This window comes from Spermophilus citellus (assembly GCF_964194105.1).
Source record: "Spermophilus citellus genome assembly, chromosome: 1".
Taxonomy (NCBI): Eukaryota; Metazoa; Chordata; class Mammalia; order Rodentia; family Sciuridae; genus Spermophilus; species Spermophilus citellus.
Window position 1 is genome coordinate 215270110 of NC_138182.1, and position 23958 is coordinate 215294067.

Below are 23958 nucleotides of genomic sequence, written 5' to 3' on the forward strand. Positions count from 1 at the left end.
AGAAAAGACTATACATGGAGAGTTCCCCAAAGATAGAAAATGAAAATTTTTATTATGTCCACAGGGACTTGCATGTCACTCTATAAACAGGGAATGAAGTTAGTGCAGTTATGGTCAGAAAAAAACTAATGACTAGCATATTTAAGAAAGTAAAATTGCTCTCATATTCTAGGTAATACAAATTTCCCAATTTGGTCTGAGTACCCTTTAATTTTATCTGATCATACAACATTTCTTTCTACTATTATAGATCTCCAGAACAGAACATGAAAAATATTCTTTTTTTCTCTTTCTTTTCATAATCATTACACACTGAAATTACTGTTCTCTATGATCAGAGATTTCCCTGTAGCCTCTTTTCATATATAGTCTATGCTCTTCCAAACTTTCCTTTCCATGGTTCCTCAATAATCAAGTCAGAGCTTTCAGGAGCTAGGGTTAACTCTTGGTCTTAGTGCTTTCAAATTCACTTTTGGGAAAAGGAATTGATAGAGAATTTACTTTTTTTTTCCATAAGTAACTACTTCAAGGAATTATCTTTTAAAATGAATTTCTGATGATAGAATTTTAACATCTGATGAACCGGTGAAAAAGGATGGTGGTTGGATTTTTAGGTGAATAACCTTTCCTCTCAGCTTCCCTCTGCCCCTTATAGCTATAACACACGGTCTCTTTTCCAGTAAAGCTAGTTCTGTTTTCTACAGACTACAAAGTATAGTTATCTGATCTGCCCTTAGTCCCATGTAACTTTGATCTATTTTCTTTCAGAGGTATCTCCTTCTCAAAAAGCCAGGAGGAACTGGCAAAAAGTTGAAAAGAATTCTTTTTTCTTTTACCCAAAATGAAATAACCTAAGTTGCAAGGACTAGGTAATCTCAGTTTCTCTGGAAAGTACAAAGTATTGTTTTTCATGGCAGGTAGTAAACAAAGAACAAAACACATCCTTGGCAACACAAGCAGCTTACAATGGACCTGAATATAGGTGAAGAGCCTGAATATTATGTGCGAGCATTACAACTTTTGTAAGAAGCACAAGCAGCTAACCAAGGGCCAATTATTGCAACCTTTGCACTGAACTGAAAACATCTCTACTGTCTGAAAAGAAGGAACATTGTTCCAATAGTTTATATCATAAGTGTTCAAAAGTTATAAAACTGCAGTTTTAACATTTTTAAAGTCAGTACATGAGTGTGGAAGACTGTAGCACAAAGTGATCAATAGCATTTTAACTGATGTTAATATGTGGCCATTATTGATGAGGCTCAAATCAAGACTGAGAAAAACCCATAAGTGTGTAACCTATGCAAAAAAAACTCAGAGAGATGGTAGATATACTGAGCTATTTGAGAGTTGTTTTAAATACAAACTTGCTCCCTTGGTCATTTTCATTTAAATAAGTAAATTACCAAATAAATGCCAGTGATATGGGATTCATATTAGTATCTCCACACCTAAGTCAAAACTGAGCAGTCCCCCAAAGACTGGTAAGCTCTTACTTTAATTTGTGTCTTTGATATAGCTTCTCATTTTATACTGATAAATAAAAACTAGTTGACAAAATGACTAAGTTTATTAATAATAATAATTGCAATCACCCTATAAAGTGCTGTGTTAAGAATTGCTTTAAGACCTTGATGTAAATTAACTCATTGAGTTCTTTCAGAACTCTATACGGAAATTATTATTTTCAAAGTACAGAGAAAAAAATCTAAGGAAAAATGTGGTAAAATCATTTCTAAAATTCCATAGTCAGGAGTTGCCAGAATTTGGACCTTAGCCATCTGACTCTGAAGCAACATTCATGGCCACTCAAAGCTCATTAAATTAGTCAATTATTCAATATTTATCAAATATGGGTTATGTTCTTAACACTGTGTTAGGCTTCAAGGCATACATGAATGAAGTATATCACATACAATACTGCTCTCATAGAATGTCAGGTCTATGAGAAATGAATATGAATAGTAATCAAATAATTACATAAACAAATGTGAAATTACAATGTGATTTATAAATAAAGGAGGAATGTATGATATTATGGAAGCCAAAGAGGGAGATTAAGGAAAGTTTTGCTGAAGAACTGACATATGCACTAAATATGAAAAATGGAGAGGCTTAAAGTAGGCATAGAGGAAAAAGAAGAGATTTCAAAGCAGAGGAAACACCACATATAAGTTCAGTGTGGTTGACTGGGTGTGGCATATGCTTGTTTGTATTCCCAGCTTTTCAGGAGGCTGAGAGGCAGGCGAATTTGCTTAAGCCCAGAAGTGTAAGACCCTGTCTCAAAAAAGCAAACCAAAAAGCCTTTTGAAGTGATTGGGAATCAGAAGCATACTAGTAATTTAAGGAAGGCTAATGTGAGGTGGGATCATAGTGAGCAAAATGGAGAAGAGTGGAAGACAAGGCTGGGAATACCAGTAGGTGCATACCTGGCAGGGTTTTTGAAAGCCATATTATTTTGTCTTTTCCTTAAAACCTTTACATTATCACCTTTCCAAGCACTGAAAGATTTCAGATGAGGGCAGGAGTGGTGGTAGAGTTACATGAATAGATATATGTTTTAAAGAAACCACTCAAACTTTAATAGTGATAATGAGATGGATAAGGACCAATAGATGTGAATACCTGAATTAGAGGGTTATTTTAATAGTCCAGGTGAAAGACAATTATAATGGAGTCATGATGATGATAAAGAGAAGTATATAGAATCAAGCTACTATACGCAGAAAATGAATTGGAACCTCCTAAAAAATGATCTAAAATAATTTGGTCATACACAATTGTTTTGTTGTTTGACAGATAAAAATAGTCCCCAACTATTGAGATAAACAAAGGGGTAACTGCTAAATCAAAATGAAAGCAGTCTCTAGCCAAATTCTGTCATACAAACACATTTTAAAATAAATATTTATTAATAAAAATGCATACATGACAGTTCATATAATATCTTCTATAAGATCAATTAAGCTCTAGCTCTCTGTCCTTTCATATACTGTGATGTAATAGTTATCTATTGATACATGACAAATCACCTCCAAACTTAGTAACATGAAACTAATATATATATATATATATATATATATATATATATATATATATATATATATAATTTGTTTTATTATCACAGTTTCTGTAGGTCAAGGATTTGCAATCAGATTGGCTAGGTAGTTTTGGTTCAGGGTTTCTCATGAGTCAAGATGTTGCCCAGGGATGTTAACTGAAGGATTGTCCAGGGCTAGAAAATCTGCTTCCTTGATGACTCACTCACATGACTAACACTTAATCTTGACTATTAGCAAAAGACCTTAGTTCCTCCCTATGTGAATCTCTTCATAAAGCTATTTGAACAGCTTCACAATATGGAACTTTTTCCCTCCAGAACAGATAATCCAAGAGAGAACCAAGTTGAATCTGCAATGTCTTTCAAGGCAAAGCTTCAGTAATAGCATGTATTTATTCCATAATATTGTACTGGTTACATAGATTAGCTCTATTCAGTATGACAAAGGACTACACAAAGGAACACTAAGAATCATTGGTATTGGGTCATTGAATGTGTCCCATAAAGTTCATATTTTAGAAACATGGTCCCCAATATACCAGTATTCAAAAATTAAATCCTTGTAAGGTAATTAGTTTTTGAAGTATCTACCTTCATGAATAGATTAGTCCACTGAAGCATTGATGGGATAATGGTGTTTTAGTCAGCTTTTTCATCACTGTGACTGAAAGACCTGACAAGAGAAATTTTTGAGGAGGAAACACTTATTTGGGACTCATGGTTTCAGAGGTCTCCGTCTGTAGACATCTGGGTCCATTGGAGCTCAAGTGTGGCCGACCATCATAGCAGAGTATGGTAGAAGAGAGTGGATCAGGACATGATCAGGAAGCAAAGAGAGAGAGATTCCACTCATCAGATACAAAACATATACCCAAAGGTACACCCCCAATTATCCCCCTATTCCAATCACACCCTATCTACCTTCAGTTACCATTCAGTTAATCCCTATCAGGGGATTAATTCACTGATTGAGTTAAGGCTTTCATAACCCAATCACTTCTGGAACTATCTCACACATTGGGGGAGGCACCTAACATCTAAACTATAACAAATGGAGTAATGGAGTAATTAATAAGCCACTGGGACAGTAGTTCTATTATGAAAATGAGTTCTCTCTTTGGAAAGTTTACTCTGCCTTGCTACACATGCTCTTTTCCATGTCATGATGCAGGAAGAAGCCCTCATCTTGCACGATGTTTTTGGACTTTCTAACCTACGTAACTGTGAGCTAAATAACCTCTGTTCTTCAGGTTCTCAGATATTTTGTTATAGTAACAGAAAACAAACTAAGACAGTCACCAAGGGCCAAAGTTGGCTATCGTCTTTGACTATGACATGCATCACAGGGTTATTTGAGGTAGGTACAGCCATAATTTAAGGCAGGCTTCAGGCAATCAGGATTCACTCAATCAATACCTAGGCAGAGGACATTTCAGGAATCAAACCTTGGGTGCCCATTTGTAAGGATCCAGGTTATGGTGCTTGCTAGGAATTTATAGCCTATTCTGTAAAGGCAGAATGTCTAACATCTTTTGACCAAACCTCATACTTTGAATAACAGTAATTTTGACAATAAAACCCCTTGCTAATATTCACTATGCTAATTAGTAAAATTTTGTTGTTTGTTAAGTTAACTAAACACTATGTACTTGTCATAACTTCCTCTGGAATGTGGCTTTCTGATGAAATACTAGCTGTTATATCTGGGAATGTGAATTCTAAATTATGGCAAGCAACAGTATGCACAATACACAGTCTACAGTCTAAATTAACTACATATATATCTACACATAGTATTACATATCCTCAATTTTTGAATGTAAATTATAGACATCATATTACCATCCATGATTTTAAAAATGTAAGCTATGACAAAAGTAACAATTCTGGCCAATAACTATCATCATATGGAGCTGTTCATATTGGATAGAATTATTTATAATGGAAATTAGTGAGTGGTTATTAGGAAAACAATTCTGGTATTGGGGTGTGTTGCCAAAAAATCTATATTTATTTTAATTTTTGAGGGTGAAGTATTTGTACATTATATTATAGGGTTAATTTTTGAGGACAAAGTATTTGTAGTTTATATTACAGGATTATATCATAAAAAATTACATGAGTTAATAATTTCAAAGCACTTAGGAAAAGTGCCTGACACATAGTAAAGTTATCAGTAAATGTTTGTGATGATGATAATAGTGGTTGTGGTGATCATTTGATAAAAATATACATTTTATTATTATCAGTTGTATTGAACACTGAACTTTTACCCAGATTCCTCGAAAGGACCAAAATACTTCTTTTCTCAGCTATTAGGAATGCTATTGGCTGACAGTTCTCAAAATGTCAGCTCCACTAAAACATTGCCTTCAACATTACTCAAGGTCACACCTACATCCAGGGAGAGAGCGTGTATCCAATGACTGGTCATTGATGGGTATATAAAGGTCCATTCCCCCTACTTTACCTTGGCACACTTCTGAAAGGCTACTATAGTTTCAGAGCCACCCATAGAGTCATTATATGCTTTGTTAGAACTATGTCACAGGCGCCAAGGTTGTGGCACAGTGGTAGAGTGTTTGCATGTGTGAGGCACTGGGTTCCATCTTCAGCATCCCACATTAAAAAAAATAAATAAATAAAAACAAAATAAAGGTGTTGTGTCCATCTACAACTAAGAAAATATATATATTAAAAAAACTGTATCACAGCCCATCTTCTCCCTATACCCCATCCTGTATTTCACCACAGTATTGATTCCAAAGGAATTCTTTTTGATAAATTTTCCTGCATACAAGTCTCAACCTCAGGTTCTGCTTCCTAGGGAACATGATCAGAAACATCAATGTTGTTTAATAATTTAGAAAACTACATAAACAAATGTATCCTTTTTTATTGATTGGTGATTATTAATACAAGATGTAAATTTTATTTTTAATTTTGAAACAGGGTCTTGCTAAGTTGCTTACAGCTCCACTAAACTGCTGAGGCTGGCTTGGAATTCATGATCCTCCTGCCTCAGCCTCTCGAGTTGCTGAGATTACAGGTATATACCACTGCACCCAGCTAGATTAGAAATTTGAGATCTAAAGTTAGTGCTAGAGACTAATATAACAAATTATTAATTGAAATATTTATCATATTAAATATTTTCTCATGGAAAATATGGTAATTTATATATTTTTATAACTGTTCGTCTGATGTATGGAAGCACAAAAGGACATAAAAGCTTTTAAAACAGGTAGTTAGTAAGCACACTTTGTTTATCAGCAAAGGCTACATAATGCATAGTCTTAGTAAGCAAATTTTGTTTATCAGTAAATAATACAGTAATAACAAAATCTTAAATGGCTATCAAATAACAAGTTCTTACTAGGTAAATTTGCTGAGTCCAAAAGTTTCCCTGGTCACCCTTCTTATAGTGACTCAAATTGCTTCCTTCCTTATTCTGGCGTTTTCATCTCAATATAATGCCTCATCATTGTTGGTGCTAAGAAGGACAGTACAGTGAATATGTTAGTCAGCTTTTCATTACTCTGAACAGAACACCTGCCAAGACAACTTAGAGGAAGAAAAGTTTATTTGGGTTCACAGTTTCGGAGGTTCAGTTCATGGTTGGCTGACTCCATTGCTGTGGGCTGGAGTGAGAGGCAGAATATCACAGTGGGAGGCTGGTGTTGTGGCTCAGTGGTAGAGTGCTTGCCTAGCATGTGTGAGGCCCTGGGTTTGATTCTCAGCACTACATATAAATAAATAAAATAATGGTTCATTGACAACTAAAAAATATCAAACAAACAAACAAACAACAACAACAACAACAACAACAAAAAACAGTGGAAGCACATGGCAGAGGAAAGCTGCTCAGCTCAGACAGCCAGAAATGGGGAGAGAGAGGGCTGGGGGGAGAAAATATTAATGAGGAGCCAGGGACAAAATATAGTATCCAAGCACATGTCCCTAGTTACCTACTTCCTCTAGCCATAGCTCATCTGCATATAGTTACCACACAGTAGTTCATTTGAATTATTAATCTACAAGAAGGAATTAATCTACTGATAAGATCACAGCACTTAGAATCTAATCATTCACTTCTGAACCTTTCTGAATTATTTGGCACATGAGCTTTGGGGGGGACATCTCTTATGCAAACCATAACAGTGAATCATTCAACGACTCAAATGTTTTGATCTGGAAGTGACACATAACACTTTTGGTCACTGTCTACTGGTAGACAGTCACATGGCCCTTTTCAACTTGCAGAACAAAGAAAAATAGCCTTTGACATATCCAGAAAGACAAGAAAAACTGAAATATTGGTGATCATTGATAGGTGTCAGTCTTGAGGACAGTCTTGCATTGTTGAGGGAGACTAATATTTTAGTTTTGATAAGGATTATCTTATAAAGAGCATCCTATTCTTGAGACAAACTCTCTACATAGATCTTATCCTAGAAAAGAAATTAATTTTAAGCCCCAGTATCTATTATGTAATTTGAGTGAAAGAAATTTAGTTAGATATAGAGAATCAGCAGCTAGAATAGAATTTGGCAAGCCATGGACAACCTCTTTAATCATAATTAGATAGATAGAGATAGATAGATAGGAAAGTCACATTTGAGTGAGCTTTGAAAATCTAGATAAAAATCCCCCCCAGAGGCTTTCTTGAAAAGATGATTGTAAAATTTAAAAACAAGAACAAAATAGAAATAAAAGTGAGCTTTGCCTAAATTTCCTTCCATATTTGACAATTCATTCTTGTAAGGAAAGGAGTAAAATTATCCTGTCAAGTAAATAAACCTCTCATCCTTATTTCTACCACATTCTTTAATAAGAAAAATGTTTCATATGAAAAACATTCCATTCTATAGGCAGTTCATAGCATGAAAAGTTCAAACATTAAAACTATGCTGTAGTTTGGATTTGGAATGTACCCCAAAGGCCCATATGTTAAAAAGCTTGGTCCTCTGCTTGGTGCTATTAGGAAGTATCAGAACCTTTAGTAGGTAGGGTCTAGAGGAACAAAATTAGGTCTCTGGCAGGGGGTGGAGGAGTGGGGCAGGATGCCCTTGAAGAGGATACTGGGATCCTGGACTTTTCCTTTCTTTTTTTTGCCTCCTTGCCACCATGAGGTGAATAGCTTTGCTCAACCATATGCTCCCAACATGATGTATTGACTCACCACAGGCCCAAAGGCAATGGGCCAACTAAACATAGATTGAAATCTCTAAAACTCTGATCTAAACTAAACCTTTCCTCCTTATAAGTTAATTATCTCTAGTATTTTGCCAGAGTGATAGAAATCTAGCATGCACTCAAAAAAACAAAAAGGAAATAATGATAAATATTTCCTTGCTTTAGTCAGCCAGGGCAGTGCATACCTATAATCCCCACAACTCCAGCAACTGAGAGAGAAGGATTAAAAGTTTGAGACTGGCCTCACCAACTTAGTGAGGTCCTGTCTCCAAAAAAAAAAAAAAAAAAAAAAAAAAAAAAGGTTGGAGAAGTAACTTAGTAGCAAAGTTCCCCTGGGTTACATCCCCAATACAAAAAAAAAAAAAAAAAAAAAAAAAAAAGAGTTCCTTGCTTTCCAAAATCTTAAAAATAAACATACTAATTTAATTTTGGCATATAGTTCTATACAGTTTTATTATATATAATAGATTAATGTAGGGATCACCACAATCATGATATGCAACTATCATGATATGCAACTATTATATTACTCTCAAGAAATTCTCTATGGAACCCCTTCATAGGCACAACCTACCCCTAACACTAGCACCGATGATAGATCTGTCTTCTATCACTATAATTTTGTTATTTTGAGAATATTATGTAAACAGAATCCTATAATGCTGAGAGCTTTAGGAATGACGCATGGCAATTTCCTTGTCAGCCTACCCAATGTTGCTTAGAGGGAGGACTCTCCATTGTGGAAATGGGCTTGCCTTGGACCCAGGTCATTTGCAGTGACATTGCATGAATGTTTGAGAGTTTTGATTTGAAAGGTGACCTTGCTCAGGGATTAGGGTGGATCCGGGTTCAGGGTGGATCCTGGTTCAGGGTGGATCCTGCTGGGAATAGGGCGTATCCTGCTGCCTCAGGCGCCTGCTCCCTGAGTTCCCGTTGAGTTCTCACGGGATTCAGAGGGTATTTGGTACGCAGAGCCCGGTGGAGGGTTATTTTCCCCAGAACGTGCGTGTAGAGTGCCGGTGAGAGTTCGGGAATAAAGAATTGCTGTTTGAATCTACGAGGCTGTGAGTGGCTTGTGATTTTGTGGCAAGCCAGACTGCGGCACTATAATATGTAACCTTTTGAGGTTACAGTCAGCATAATGGTTTTGAAATCCATTCAAGTTGTTGTATTTATCAATAGTTCATTCCTTTTATGAACATTTTATGTACAGGTTTTCATGTGAACTTAAGCTTTCATTTCTCCAGTAGTTGGATTTCTGTTTTGTGTGGTATGTATGATTTTATCTATATAATAAATAGCCAAACAGTTAGAGTGGCTCTGTCATTTTACATTTTCACCAGCAATGTATGAGAGATCTACTTCCTCTGCATCTCAGCACTTGATATCATTTTATTTTAGCCTTTCCAACAGGCATATAGTTGTGTATCATTGAGATATTAATTTGCATCTAACAGTCAATGATGTTATTTAATAATGATGTTATACACCTAAATAGTGTTTGAATTTTTACAAATAATGTTTTAAACATCTCAATTCTCACAAGTACAGGTGTAGGGTAGTTTAAGTGATAAAGAGCTGATATGTATATCTGATATATAAAAGAAAGCCAGATATAATTATACCAGTGATACTCAAATAATTTAAAACAGAAAAGAATCATGAAGGTGGTTTAGCCATCCTTTCCTATTTTATAGAGAACTGAGTCCCAGAAAGGTTAAATGACTTCTCACACTGCTGGAATCATAACAAAAACACACTACTGATACTCGAATCTCTTCTATAATGTCCATCTAAGAAGTGATAATTTTTTCTTGAATCTTTTAAGTGATTGGGAATCACTCATTTTTTAACTCTGTTCTGTTAGGAAGTTTCCTGACACTGAGGTGAATTGCCTATGAACAAGTGAACAGTCTGTGTTTTGACACTGAGCAGAAATAGCTGACTATAGATTGTTGGTGGGTCTAGTTCCATCCTCAGACATCTCCAATGGAAGTGTGATCTCTTTTCCTCATGGCATGACTTCAGATACTTGGAAACAGTTATTCTGATGTGATAAATATATCCCATGTCAAGCTTTAATATTTACCTAATACTATTTCTAAAGTGAGCCTGCTTGCTTTCCTGTAAACTAGACCCAGATTTTTTATGGTGCCCAAAAATGAACAAAATATTTTTAATACAGAGTTTATACATTTTACAAGTATACATATATGTTGAAGAAAATAATGAAATTCCTTTGCCTCTCATTTAGTATGAGTATTTCCTCATATCATTAAAAATACTTGTAAATATGTTTTTAAATTTGTAAACTAACACCATATTTTTATTTTTTTACTTTTTCAATGCTGGAGTTTGAGCCCAGGACCTTGTATATATGAGGTAAGTGCTCTACCACTGAGTTATATTCCCAGACTTAAAAAAAAAACTCATTAATTTACGCAGGCTGGTTTGAACTTGTCATCCTCTTGCCTCAGCCTCCCAAGTGGCTGGAATTATAGTCATGTGCCACCTTGCCAGCTCAATACTGTATTTTAAAATGCATTTATTTTTAAAATGTGTTACATGCACATGGTGCAAAATTCAAATCATCAAAGAGGGTTTACAGTGAACAGTTAAGCCTCTCAGCCTTTTGGTTAAATGTTATGCTATGCTATGCTATAATATTTCAGACATCTTTTAAAAAAACACATAGATCTTTATGATTGACATTCTATCACATGGTTGTCTCATATCTGCTTAATCATTCATCTTAAATTATTTTACATTATAAATAATTCTCTTGTAGCATCCTTCTATATCTTTGTGTGTAGATATGTATATTTTAGATTATTTCTTAAAGTATCTCTCTAGAAGAAAATTGATGCATCAAGTAGCCTAACTTGTACATAGTAACTTTCCACAAAATTGACATTTTATGTTTGTACAAGCAGTACATAAATGTCCATTTATGGTAAATGGGTTAGCTTATTAAACTCCTAGTTTACACATGATAGTACCCATCAACCCTATACAATTTATTGTTTTAAATTTATTATTATTATCATCATTATTGTGTGTTAGTACTAGGATTGAACCCAGGGCCTCACACATGCTAGGAAGTACTCTGCCACTGAGTTTCACCACCAGTCCTTTAATAGCTATTTGTTTATTGAAGTACTGGAGATTGAACTCAGGGGCACTCAACCACTGAGCTACATCTTTAGCCCTTTTTATTTTTTGAGATAGGGTCTTGCTAAGTTGTTCAGGTTGATATTGAAATATGGTCCTCCTGACCCAGCCTCCTGTGTAACTGGCATTACAGGTGTGGTCCACCATACCTGGCTTAAATTTTTACTAAACACAATACTTTACAATTAACATAATTTATTTACCTCTTTACAAGCCCGGTTCACCCATCAGATTTTATATTTCTGTGGCCTAAGGACAATATCTTAATACTCTGTAAAAAGCATAACATAGACATATACATGAAGTAGTATTCCATGTTTATATTTAAATCAGTAAATAAACTTAAAAATCCCTACTAGTTTGTTGGATTCTGCCTATATTGTTATAGACTTAAAATTTTTGTCTATTTTAATTATGACTATCTGGACTTTAACTGAGAGTCAATATCTAGCTATTTTAAATTCTATAAAATACCCCATCCTTCCTGATTATGAATCAGGTTAAAAATTTGATAAATGTGGGTTCTATATATTCATTTGTTAATAAAATACAATGTTGACCCAGATAGTAACTATGGATCTATCCTAACAACCTCAGGAGAGGCTGACTGCCAGCCAGGAGTCAGTACCTTTTGGTGTTAAGTCATTCTCTGAAGGTACTACCATCTAGCCCCTTCTCTAATCCCACCCCAATTTACAAGTACATGGTAAAAAATGTCAAAATTCTTCTTGGTCTTAAATATTGTCTACTACATTTATTTTCATAATAACCTTATAGCCACCAGGAAAAAAATTGACTGAAATAAATTATAGTAGGTAAAACCATACTATGTTGTATTATTTCTTTCTCTTTATATACTCCCAGAGGATCCTTTATAATTCCTTTCAAATTCTGGCTTAGATTAACATGGTCCTGCCTGGAGATTAGAGGTGCCATGGAATCTCTGTTGAATGTATAAAATTCCAGTCAAGTAAAAATTGAAGAGTTTCCAAGAAATACAGATTTTCCACCTTATGTCACTAGAACCACTTCATTTGTCCATGACTCTTTCTGTATTTCTGAGGATTTTTGACTACTTGGGAATATTGAAGTAATTCATCCTATGAGTAATTTGAATACAATTGCTTCCTGCTACAGATCAAGGGGACAAGGAGTGGGAAGAATTTATCAATTCACAGAGGCTTTCTCTGGTCACCAGAAAATATTCTGGGGGATCTTTGGATCTTGACTTGACTGTTGCATGTCTTCCTGATTCTGGCAGTGCACAGTAACTGTCAGGTCTTATTCAAACCTTTGCAATCTTTCAGACTGTGTGGTCTATAATTTGCTAACTCCACTCATGGTCATATACTTCCTCCAAGAAGTTTCCTTAGACCTTCTTCACTCTCCATAACTCATTCACCATGTCTTATTTCCTCTAACCTAGAGAACGCAATTTTGATGGTTAATTTTATGTAAACTTGACTGGGCTAATGGATGGCCAGATAATTGGCAAAATAATAATTCTCGGTGTGAATTTCTGGAAAAGAACAGTAAATTGAGTAAAGACTTTCCCTTACTAGTGTGGGTAGGCATCCTCTAATCCAGTAGGAGCCAGCCTATATACATAAGAAAAGCCTGAAGAAAGGGCTAGCATAGTTATGGCTCTAGGCTAGAGTAATGGCTAAGTGATAGAGTACTTGCCTATCATATGGGAGGCACCGAGTTTGATCATCAGCACCACATAAAAATAAATAAAACATAAAGGTATTGGGTCTACGTACAACTAAAAAAATTATTTAAAAATAAAGGCTGAACAGAGAATTTTTTTTCTTCTTGAGCTAGAACATCAATTTTTTTTGTAGTTCTTGGACATCAGAGCTTCTGGTCCTTAGGCTTTTAGACTCCAGGATTTATACCAGCACCCCCAGTCCCCATTGTCTAGCTTTGGATTGTAATTTAACGTTACATCATTGGCTTCACTGGTTCTCAAGCCTGCACTCAACTGAATTATATCACTGGTTTTATTGGTTATCCAGCTTACTGATAGCAGATCTTGAACTTCCATGATCATATGAGACAATTCTCACAATCTTATCTATGTTATTCTTTTATCTGTTAAAAAGCAAACTGAGACAATAACATTTTAAGGATTTTATTTGAGCAAACAGTAATTCATGAATCATACAACTCCAAGTGGTTTTGGAGTACCATTGATGGAACACAAGTGGGAAGCTTTTATAGGACAGAGAAGCAAAGCAAAGCAAAGACTTGATTGATTAGTTATACAGTTGCCGTATTTGATTATACCACTGGAAAGTCCCTGGTCATATAAATTTGTTGGCTACTTCTAATTGGTTGAGCTTAAGTTTTGTTTTCCTTTAATATATGAATTTATAAAAACTAGCTCAAGTTTCATTTTGCTTATGTTTGCAAATCAAATGAATTTAACTTATGAGTTCTAACTGGTTCTGTCTGCTCTGGGATCCTGTATGTTCTCAGGACTCATTTCTACTTTCCCTCCAAAGCCGAAATGTAAACTATTTATAGCAAATGACAGAATATAAATCCAAACTGTCATGCATTCTCAGAATTTTTTACTTCATTTGGGAATAGTATTGCTTTGTGTCAATATTTATACTACTCTTTTATAAGTTTGCTGTTTATCTACTACAGTAAGCTTAATGCAGTGTTTTGAATGTGTTACTTCCATTCCTTGTAACAATCCTGAGGATGATTGTCTCCATTTTACACATGGGAAGAGGAGATCCAGGGTAATACAACTAATAAGTGTTGCCAAAAGACAAATGCTCAACAAATTTATCGAAAAGATCTAACTGGCTTTTATTAGTGAGTCTTTTATTAGTGAGAATTAGGTCACATTTCATTCTATAAAATGGACTGAGCGGAGGTGGGCTTTATAGCAAAAAAAAAAAAAAAAAAAAGCTGAAGAAAGCATAAATAAGGAACAAGACACAGATTGATCATTTCAAACTTACTTTCCTAATAAGGTTAGAGCAAAGGGGATGTCCTTATTATGTGAGATAAAAGTAGCCATTTGGGGATTTGGCTATTTTCTTTATCCTGATTTCCTGGAAGGTAAGATAAACAACTTAAGTTTTAGTTTTGTGATATGGAACTTCAGCGGGAGTGATTTCATTTTGGTGTGGTCTACAAGGGCCTAGTGCAGAAGCTCAATTCAAAACAATGGCCTCCCATAAATTTAACAGTCTTGAAACAATTAAAACCAGGTTTATCTAAACACAAACACATGTTCTTTTTTAATTTATCAACTTACTTCTCAAATTTCCTTTGTATAGAACAAAGCAAAATAGTTGCTTTCTGAGTTAGTTCTCATTTATACCCAAAGCTCCAAGTGGGCTTTCCTTTTCCCTCATCATCTTCTGGCTCTGAAGAGAATTTTAGAAGGTCCATTATATGTCCTTAGTTTTTATTTTATTTTTTATTTTTTACAAGTCTCACCTTATTTGGGGGCTTCAGGTTTCTCAACACTATCCTTCAGGGCCCATTTTACTTTCTTACAATTACCCTTAGTATGTTTTTTACTTTCTCCCAAGGTTTCTGTCACTTTTAATTAGCCAAGAAATTCCTTCTTGTTGGTCAGAATCAAGTTACCTACCTAGTTGCTCTGCTGGGACATTAACTCATGAGAAACACAAGTAAAATAACTTTTCAGATGTTTTATTTTAGCCAATGAAAACTTTTAAAAGGTGTCCAGCTATTTGAATTTTCTTTAATTCCTATACTGCTACAAGTGTTGACAAAGCGTATACTAAGTAAAGCATTGTGGTATCAATAATGAATTCTGTTAGAATTCACATGTGGCAGTATGTTTGGAATTAGTTTTAAACCTCTTACATAAAACACTCTAGAGCAGCTCCAAGCTTCCTATTGTGTGTATGTATATCTGATTATTCTATTCCCATTTCTCATCCCCCACACAAGTTTACTACATGGAAAATAATTATTTTTATTAAACTATATTTGTCATAACACATTTTGAGTGTAATCTCAAACCAAAAATAGGAGGTGGGATAGGGAATATGACCTTATTGAAGTAAAATGTCTGAAAGTCTACAAATTAGGATCTTAAAACAGACCATATATTAAGTAGGTAAAAATATTACACTTAATTTTTGCTAGCTGTGTGTGTGTGTGTGTGTGGCTAAGGATGAAACCCAGGGCCTCATGCATGTTAAGAAAGTGCTCAACCAACAGAACAACACCCCAATCCAATTTTTGCTAACCTCTAAGTGAAATATAACATTTCCCTCAATTGTGAACATAGGCTATTAAACCATGGTGTTATTAGAAGTACCAATGACTTTTTCATCTATAGAAACTTCAAATATTTTCCTACCATAGTACTAAAGCTACAAATATCTCAAGACATGATTGGTGCTCAGTACTCCAAAATTATAGATATTAGACCCTCCGCTAGATTTTACTTAATGCATTGCTACAAAAGCACATGCATAAGTACACATTTGTTTACTATTTGATTAGTGTATTCTAATAGGATTGGTTTCACTTATAAACCTATGCATTATATTTTAAAAACATTATTCTGAAAAAGGTTCTGAAGGCTTCAGCAGACTGCCAAAAAGATCCACGGCACAAAAAAGGTTAAGAATACCTATTATAGACTGGCATTGCAGTGAAGAGCATGTGGTCTGGTATTACGTTGCTTGGATTCAAATTATGCTCTGCCACATATGCTAAGACTTTGGCTAAGTTATATACATTATTTGTGGAATCAAATTCTTCATGTGTAAAATGAAGATCATACCTGCCTAAAAGTCTCCCAATGAAATTGATGTGCTATCTGTAAAGAGCTTCACACAATGCCAGGCACCTTTAGTATGTTATTCATCTCCACATCTACCTAGATTCTAAGAGTTTCAATCAAAAGCTATTTATATTTATTTTACACACAGATTTGGTTTGAACTCTATTGCCACTGGTTAAAATCATATTATTAAATACTGACTAGCTTCAAATGATTATGAAATACATGCATGATAAACAGAAGAATGAAACAATGAAGACCCATATACCCTCTATACAGTTTAAGAGGGTAAAGTGTTATTTGAAAAAAGGATGAACATACAATACTCAAATTGTGACAATTTTGAGAGTCAAAGAAAGGGATCTTAGCCATAATATCAGGCAAACTAGGATGGTGGCAGGCAAACCTGGACTGTCTAGTCAAACCAACATGTATAATCACCATACTCTTAAGCATTTTGTATGCCACTTCCACATTCCTCCTTCTCTCTGTAGCTACAGAAAATAACTATCTTGCATTTTATGACTATTATTCTTTTGTTTTTTATAGATTTATGTCTTATGCTTACACTCTGAAGACAGTTTACTTTCATTGGTTCTTAAATTTATACAAGTGGTATCACACTGTAATTTTTTTTTAAATTCCCATTTTACTCAACATTTTGTTAACAAGACTTAACCATGTCCAGACTCGCAATTCACCCCTTTTACTGCTGTTTTCTACGTACAACTATATACAGTATATTTATTCTAATATTGATGGATGGTGGTAGAGTTTTTACAATTTTTACCATTATATGCAATAATGTTATAAATTTTCTTGCTCATATCTCCTATACAAATTTTTCCTGGGCCATAGAAAAGGTACATTCAAGTTTATTAGATTATGTGAAGTTGTTTTCCAAATTGATTATCAACTTATACTTCTATCAGCCATGTGTAAGTGTTCTGGAGATACTGGGTGTGACATAGTTTTTCCTTGTGATTTGGTATACATGTTTTATTTTAAATATAAAATTTTTAAAAAATATTTTTTTAGATGTTGATGGACCTTTATTTTATTGATTTATTTTTATATGGTGCTGAGGATTGAACCCAGTGCCTCATACATGCTAGGCAAGTGCTCTACCACTATGCCACAAACCCAGCCCAGTATCCATGTTTTCTTCTCTGTGAATTGCCTGTTTGAAATGACAATGGGGAGGAGGGCATTATCTTTTTTCTTTTCTTTCTCTTTTTTTTTCCCCCCTTAAGTATAGGGATAGAACCCAGGGGCAGTTTACCCTTTAGTTATTTCACAGCCCTTTCTATTTTTTGAGACAGGGTCTCTGTAAGTTGCCCAGGCTGGCCTTGAAATTGTAATTCTCTTGCCTCAACCTATAGAGTTATTGGGATTATAGACATGCTCACAAAGCTTCAACAAACTGTAGTAGTTCTTTATGCAATCTGTATACTAATCCTTTAACTAGTAATATTTTGGGATTTCCCATAAAAATTTTATTATGGCAAATGTTAAACATATATAATAGTTTACAGGATAGAGGGGTTGGGGTTGCAGCCCAGTGGTAGAACAATTGCCTATCGTGTATGAGACATTGGGTTTGACTCTCAGCACCACATAAAAATAAATAAATAAAATAAAGGTATTATGTCCATCTACAACAAAAAAAATTAAGAAGAACTTTACAGAATAGAACAAGTGCCTATTACTCAGCTTCAACAATTATCAATTTATGATGAATCTTATTTCATTTATACTATCATCCATTTCCCCATCTCTTATTTGAAGCATATCCTAGACATCATAGGTCTACTTATAGGTCTCTTCCCTGGGAAAAACTATAAATCTGAAGCACACCTACCCACATTCTAATCATCTCAATTACTCACTAGATTAAGGTGATCTTGGATTTCTCATGTCTAATATTCCTGTCGGAAGTCATAAATTCTTTCTGTAGAAAATATCACAATGACCTCAAAGTATAATCTCTTTATGTGTCAAATAATGCTGACAATCAATAAAAAGTAATGTAACATAAATAAGAGAAAATAGCAAACTTTTATAAATAAAATATTAAAAATAACAAAAGTAAAAGATAAGACAATGTGATAAAGGACAATAAACAAACAAGAGATGCTTCAGATAACAGCAGACCCATAGTTATTAGACATAGTTTTCTTTTGTAAAAGAACTATGAATTATAAATTTGAGAAAATAAAAGATGAGATTGATATTGGGTTGATAACTGGAAACAATAAAACAGAACCAAACAGAAATACTTGAATAAGTAACTAAAAAGATACTGAAATAAATGCTTTGACAGGTAGTTTTCAACAGATTAGAAAGAACTAAAAACAGTGAACCTAATGAAAGGTTAAGAATTATCTAGAATGAAAGATAAGAGGCAAATATAAAGAAAACAGGGGACAAAAATGAAATGGTTAAACACATCATGTAAGTGGAGTACCAGAAGATGAGAAAAAAAGAGTGGGAGCAAAATCAGTATCCAATGAGATGAGATGACGATTTTCTACAATAGACCTAAGAACATCAGAACCAGATTCAAGCAGCATTATAAACCTCAAAAGAAAAAAAAATCAACAAAAACACCATGCTGGCGTATCAAGAAAAAAATAAATTACCTTTAAAAGGTAAACATAAAACTGATGTTATTTCTAAGAATGGAAGCCAGAAGCAATAGAATGTATCTTTTAAAATCATAAAATAGTTGCTAGTTCAGTAAAAATATTGGTTGAGAATAAAACAAAAAATAAAGTTTCAGAATACAAAAACTGGGAGAACATGTGAACATGTAATACGCAAATATTCATAAAACATTCATATTAATGCACTTTCTTGAGGAAAAATAATATAATCTCAGATGCAAACTCTGATTCAGGTACTCATTACACAGAACAGCAAAAGAAAGTTTGCATAAATATAAGTGCACATTAATTGTATAAAAATAATAAGAATTTAGGAAATACACATCAAGAATAGACAATTTATATAAAATGGTAAGTGAAGTTGATGTGTGCTAAGGTCCTTATATTATCTAGGAAGAGGTATACTAAATTATCTTAGAAGTTAATCAACTAAGAGTTCATGTTGTGATCTCAGGTCAACACTAAAAAGAATACTAAAAGATAAATAATTGTTATAGGCCAGAAGAGTTAAAAATAATTAATCAATTTAAAAGAAGGTAAAAAAGAAAATGAACACAGGATGCCTGTAATCCCAGCATCTTGGGAGGCTGAGACAGGAGAACTCCAAGTTCAAAGCCAGCCTCAGCAAAAGTGAGGCGCTAAGCAACTCAGTGAGACCCTATCTCTAAATAAAAACAAAATAGGGCTGGGGATGTGGCTCAGTGGTCGAATGCTCTGAGTTCAATCTCCAGTAAACAACCACCCCCCTGGGAAAAGAAAAAGAAAATGAACACAGGAGAGGTAGTACAAATAAAGAAGTAAATATCATTGATTTAAATATAAACATATTAGTAATTCTCACATGTAAGCAGACGGAATACTCCGATTAAAAATATTACCACAGATTAAAAAATTTATTATTTTATATTATTCCTCAGTTTAAAAACCACCCCTCCACCCCACTCACCCCACCACTGCACTTGGAATAAAACCCAAACCCCTTCCTGGCTTTCAATGTTAACATGATCTAGCCTTTCCAATCCCGTCAGCATTATTCTTCCTTTAGGCGCTATGTTCCAACTATGCAGACTTTCTTTTGACTCCTGAAATATTCCAAGGTAGATCATTCCTTTGTTTTGCATTGTCACCCTTTCTGTAAACAATGGTTCCTCAATTTCTGCAAAACAGGGCTCTCTTATCATTGAAACAGAAGCATAAACGGCATCTTCTTAGAAGCTGTTCTTAATCATATAATCTAAAATAGTCATCAATTTAGTCATGAAGTACTATTGTTATAATACTCATCTAGTACTTACTATCTTACATTTTCCTTATTTATTCATGTATGGTCGGTTACTACTGAAACGTAAATTACCTGATAGGGACTATGTCTACTTTATTTACCATGGTTTTCTCAGAGTACAAAACAGTGACTGGTGATAAATATTTAATGAATGAATAAAAGTAATTTCAGTTTCCAACAGATATGGTTTTGTCTGTTTACTGCCTTTGGTGATGGTGACTGTTTTAGATTTTCCTCACAAGAAAAGGTATCAAATGGTATCAAGATCCCATTTCATATGTTAATGGTTTTTGAAAATGTGCACCTTACCACTTGTGTAAAATTTTCAGAGTTTATGCAACCAATTGATCAGCTATGTGGTACAGTCATAAAAACAACTGTGGTGTCATGGAAATAAAGGAGATTCAGGGAGGCTATTCAATCATTAAAAGGTTGCAATATGCTTCTGAAAAAAATTTTTCCCCAAACTAGAAAGATGAGAGCAATATAGATGAATGTTAAAAAGCAAAATTTTAGAAACAAAAGCCAAACTGATCTATTCTTTACCTAAATTAAAACAAAAAACAAAACAAAACAAAACCATCTGAGCTGGGGCTATAGCTCAGCAGCAGAGTGCTTGCCTCACATGCTGGGTTCGATCATCAGCACCACATAAACAAATAAAATAAAGGCATTCTGTCCATTTACAAAAAAAGAAAAAATTAAACAAACAAACAAAAACCCACCCTGAGCACTATTTTGCATAAACTGGGTAAGTCAAACAACAGAATACATTTCTAATAGTTTGGATGCTAGGAAGTTAGAGATTAGGGTGCCAGCATGGATGGGCTCTGGACAGGGCCCTCTTCTTGAACTGCAGATAGCTGTGTACTTACTTTGTCCTCACATGATGGAGAGAAGAGGGAAAACATGATCACTTGTATCTCTTCTTATAAAGTCATTATTGTATCATAAGGGCTCCACCCTCATGACAAACACCTTCCAAAGTTCCTATCTATTTATGTTGTGTCATTGTGGGTTAGGGTTTCTATATGAATTTTGGGGGAAAACACAGTCCATAAAATGCTCTTTTAACTTAGAAATTTAAACATTTTCCATTAGAAACTCTAGTCTAATGGCTTTTAAAAACAGAGAATTACCCTACTAAGCATATATAACAGAATGTGACTAATCTTATTGTTATAAGTAAGACTGCAACTACTTTTTATCATTTAAAGTATTATGACAATTAACATCTTGTCCACAAAGAATTTTAAGTGCAATTTAATTGAAATGATCTTTGTCCACAGCATTAAGATATTTCTTATAGAGGAAGATGGCAAAACAGAACAAAAACAAGATCCCAGTTCTCTAGGTGGTTATTGGAAAACAATATAAATGACAGGAGGGCTGGGGATGAGGCTCAAGCGGTAGCGCACTCTCCTGGCATGCGTGTGGCCCAGGTTCGATCCTTAGCACCACATACAAACAAAGATGTTGTGTCCGTCGAAAACTAAAAAATAAATATTAAAAAATTCTCTCTCTCTAAAAAAATATACATAAATGACAGAAAAAAAGAAAGCATGTAATAATCACACTTATTAAACGAGAGTAAGAACAGTGAAAGGTTTCTTAGAGGAGAAACTAAGCAGTACATTTTGCAAAAACTATGGACTGAATTTTGAAAAAAGTAATGTTTTAAAGGTTGTAAGAGTTCCAGGTCAATGTGAGTATTAAGAGAGGAGGCAACTTCCTGTTGGCACTTCTAAATATTTGGGAAGATTTCTCTCAGGACATTTCAACTTTTTAAATTAAGTCCTAATAGTAAGCAACCAAGACGTTTCTCGATGATTATGCTCCCAACCCCTTGTCAAAACTACTGAGTTTCTTTTTAATCTTCATCATTCACACCTTTTTCCCCCTTTCATAACTCTTCCCTTTCTTTGAATCTTTGTCAAAGACTTCTATTTTAAGAAATGGAAACAGGAAAATTCCTTTAAGACAGGTAAAGAATAGAAAATACTGTTTTTCTATAGGATAAAAAAGGGATTGCGTGACACTGCATTAAAATATATTATATGCATTTAAATCATTAAAATACTACTTGTATAAGATTTATCATGATGTAATAAAGATAACTGTGAAACATGAATATTAAAGGATATTAACCAAGGAGTATTTATCAATGTGCTTTATACTTAATAACGAATATAGAACCCCATGGCATATAAAAAATGATAAGCAGATAACAAAAAGTGATTTATTTTCTTGGTTTACCCTAGCAAGAAGAGAATCTATCCTGATAATAATTTCAACGTTACTGTCACATAGAAAGAGATGCTTTGTGAACCTCAATGAGGCTGCCAGGTTGAGGACAGATATAAGAAGAACCACACTGTCAGAAATGAAAGAAGTCTTAACTTCACAGGATGTGTTGTCACTGACAGGCTGATAGCCACTTTCCTTCTCCACCTTTTCTTCCTCAAGGATAGCACCTGCTTCCCACAGATTCACTAGCAGACAACTAACACACTTAACCATCTGTAGATGCCCTGGGGCTTGTCTATTTACAACCTAGTCCCTACACAGCAGAAGTTGAACCCTCAGGGAAGTTCTGGATTGATCCTCAGCAGAATTTGTTTCACAAACTATTCCTCAGCCCCCTCCTGCTTCCAGCTGTTTCTGTCAGTATTTAGGATTTCTGTATCTTCCCACCTTATAATGCTATGTATCCCCTCAACACACACAAAATTTAAAGTAAAAGACAACATAACTCACACAACCAGTCTCTGAACCCCCTTTCTAATAGAAAGCAACTGCTCCATGCCTGCTTCTTTTGGATGGTTCAGACCTCTAATTCCCAAGGTCTTTGGGCCATTTACGACATTCATATCATTCCCTCCAGATACTCTGGTAAGAAGGGTGAAACTGAAAATCCATAACCATTTCGAACTTCTTCTGAAGCTTCTTAGCTTCCGGTCTCAGTTCCAACTTCATGACAAAACTTGACTCTACAGCAAAAAGAAATGGATGAGATTACAGATAGCCACAACTTAAGTAAAGATCCCCATGCACTTCTGGGTTGATGGTGCTCTGCATACCCATTTCAAGCCTGCCTCCAGGACTATATCTCATTATAATAAAAAGGCATAAAGGGTTGACTGGGGGTAATTTCCTTTCTTTTTCCACTTGGTAATTTCGCTTCCTTTTTTTTTTTTTTTAATAGCCAAAAAGAAAACGTCCATATTGGAATATAATGAACAGGTAGAATTCTCTTCCTGGTTACTCCGTTCTTCGTAGATGTCCTTCTGGCTCCAGCTGGTGTCTGAATAATGAAGAAACTTCTCACTGTCAGATTCCATTGACCTGAGGGAGTAGAACTGGACACACTAAGACAGGAAATGAAAACCACAGAAGGACAACAGGTCTACCGAGAAGGCGAGATTCCCCAAAGGGACGAAATCAGAAAAACGAAAGGGTACCATGAGACAGGGCACTGGCTACAAGCCGAGGCAATTACGGCGTTGTATCAGGAAGAACAAGACCCAATATGGTCTTTATCCTCACTAAATCCGCTGGGTAAAGGGGTCGACTCTCACCCGAGCCACCTACTTGTGCTTCCGTCAACTCGCAGAGGGAGAATGCGGTCTTTCCGAAACCACCCAACCTACCTCAGAATCGTCTTAGGCGCGGCAAGGGCGCTCCGCCCGCCCACCTACCTGTGCTGCGCCTGCGCCTTCCCCGCACCTCTCAAGGTCAGCACCACCCCTAGCCCCTAACCTAGCACCACGGAAGTTGCTTTAGAGGACGTCCT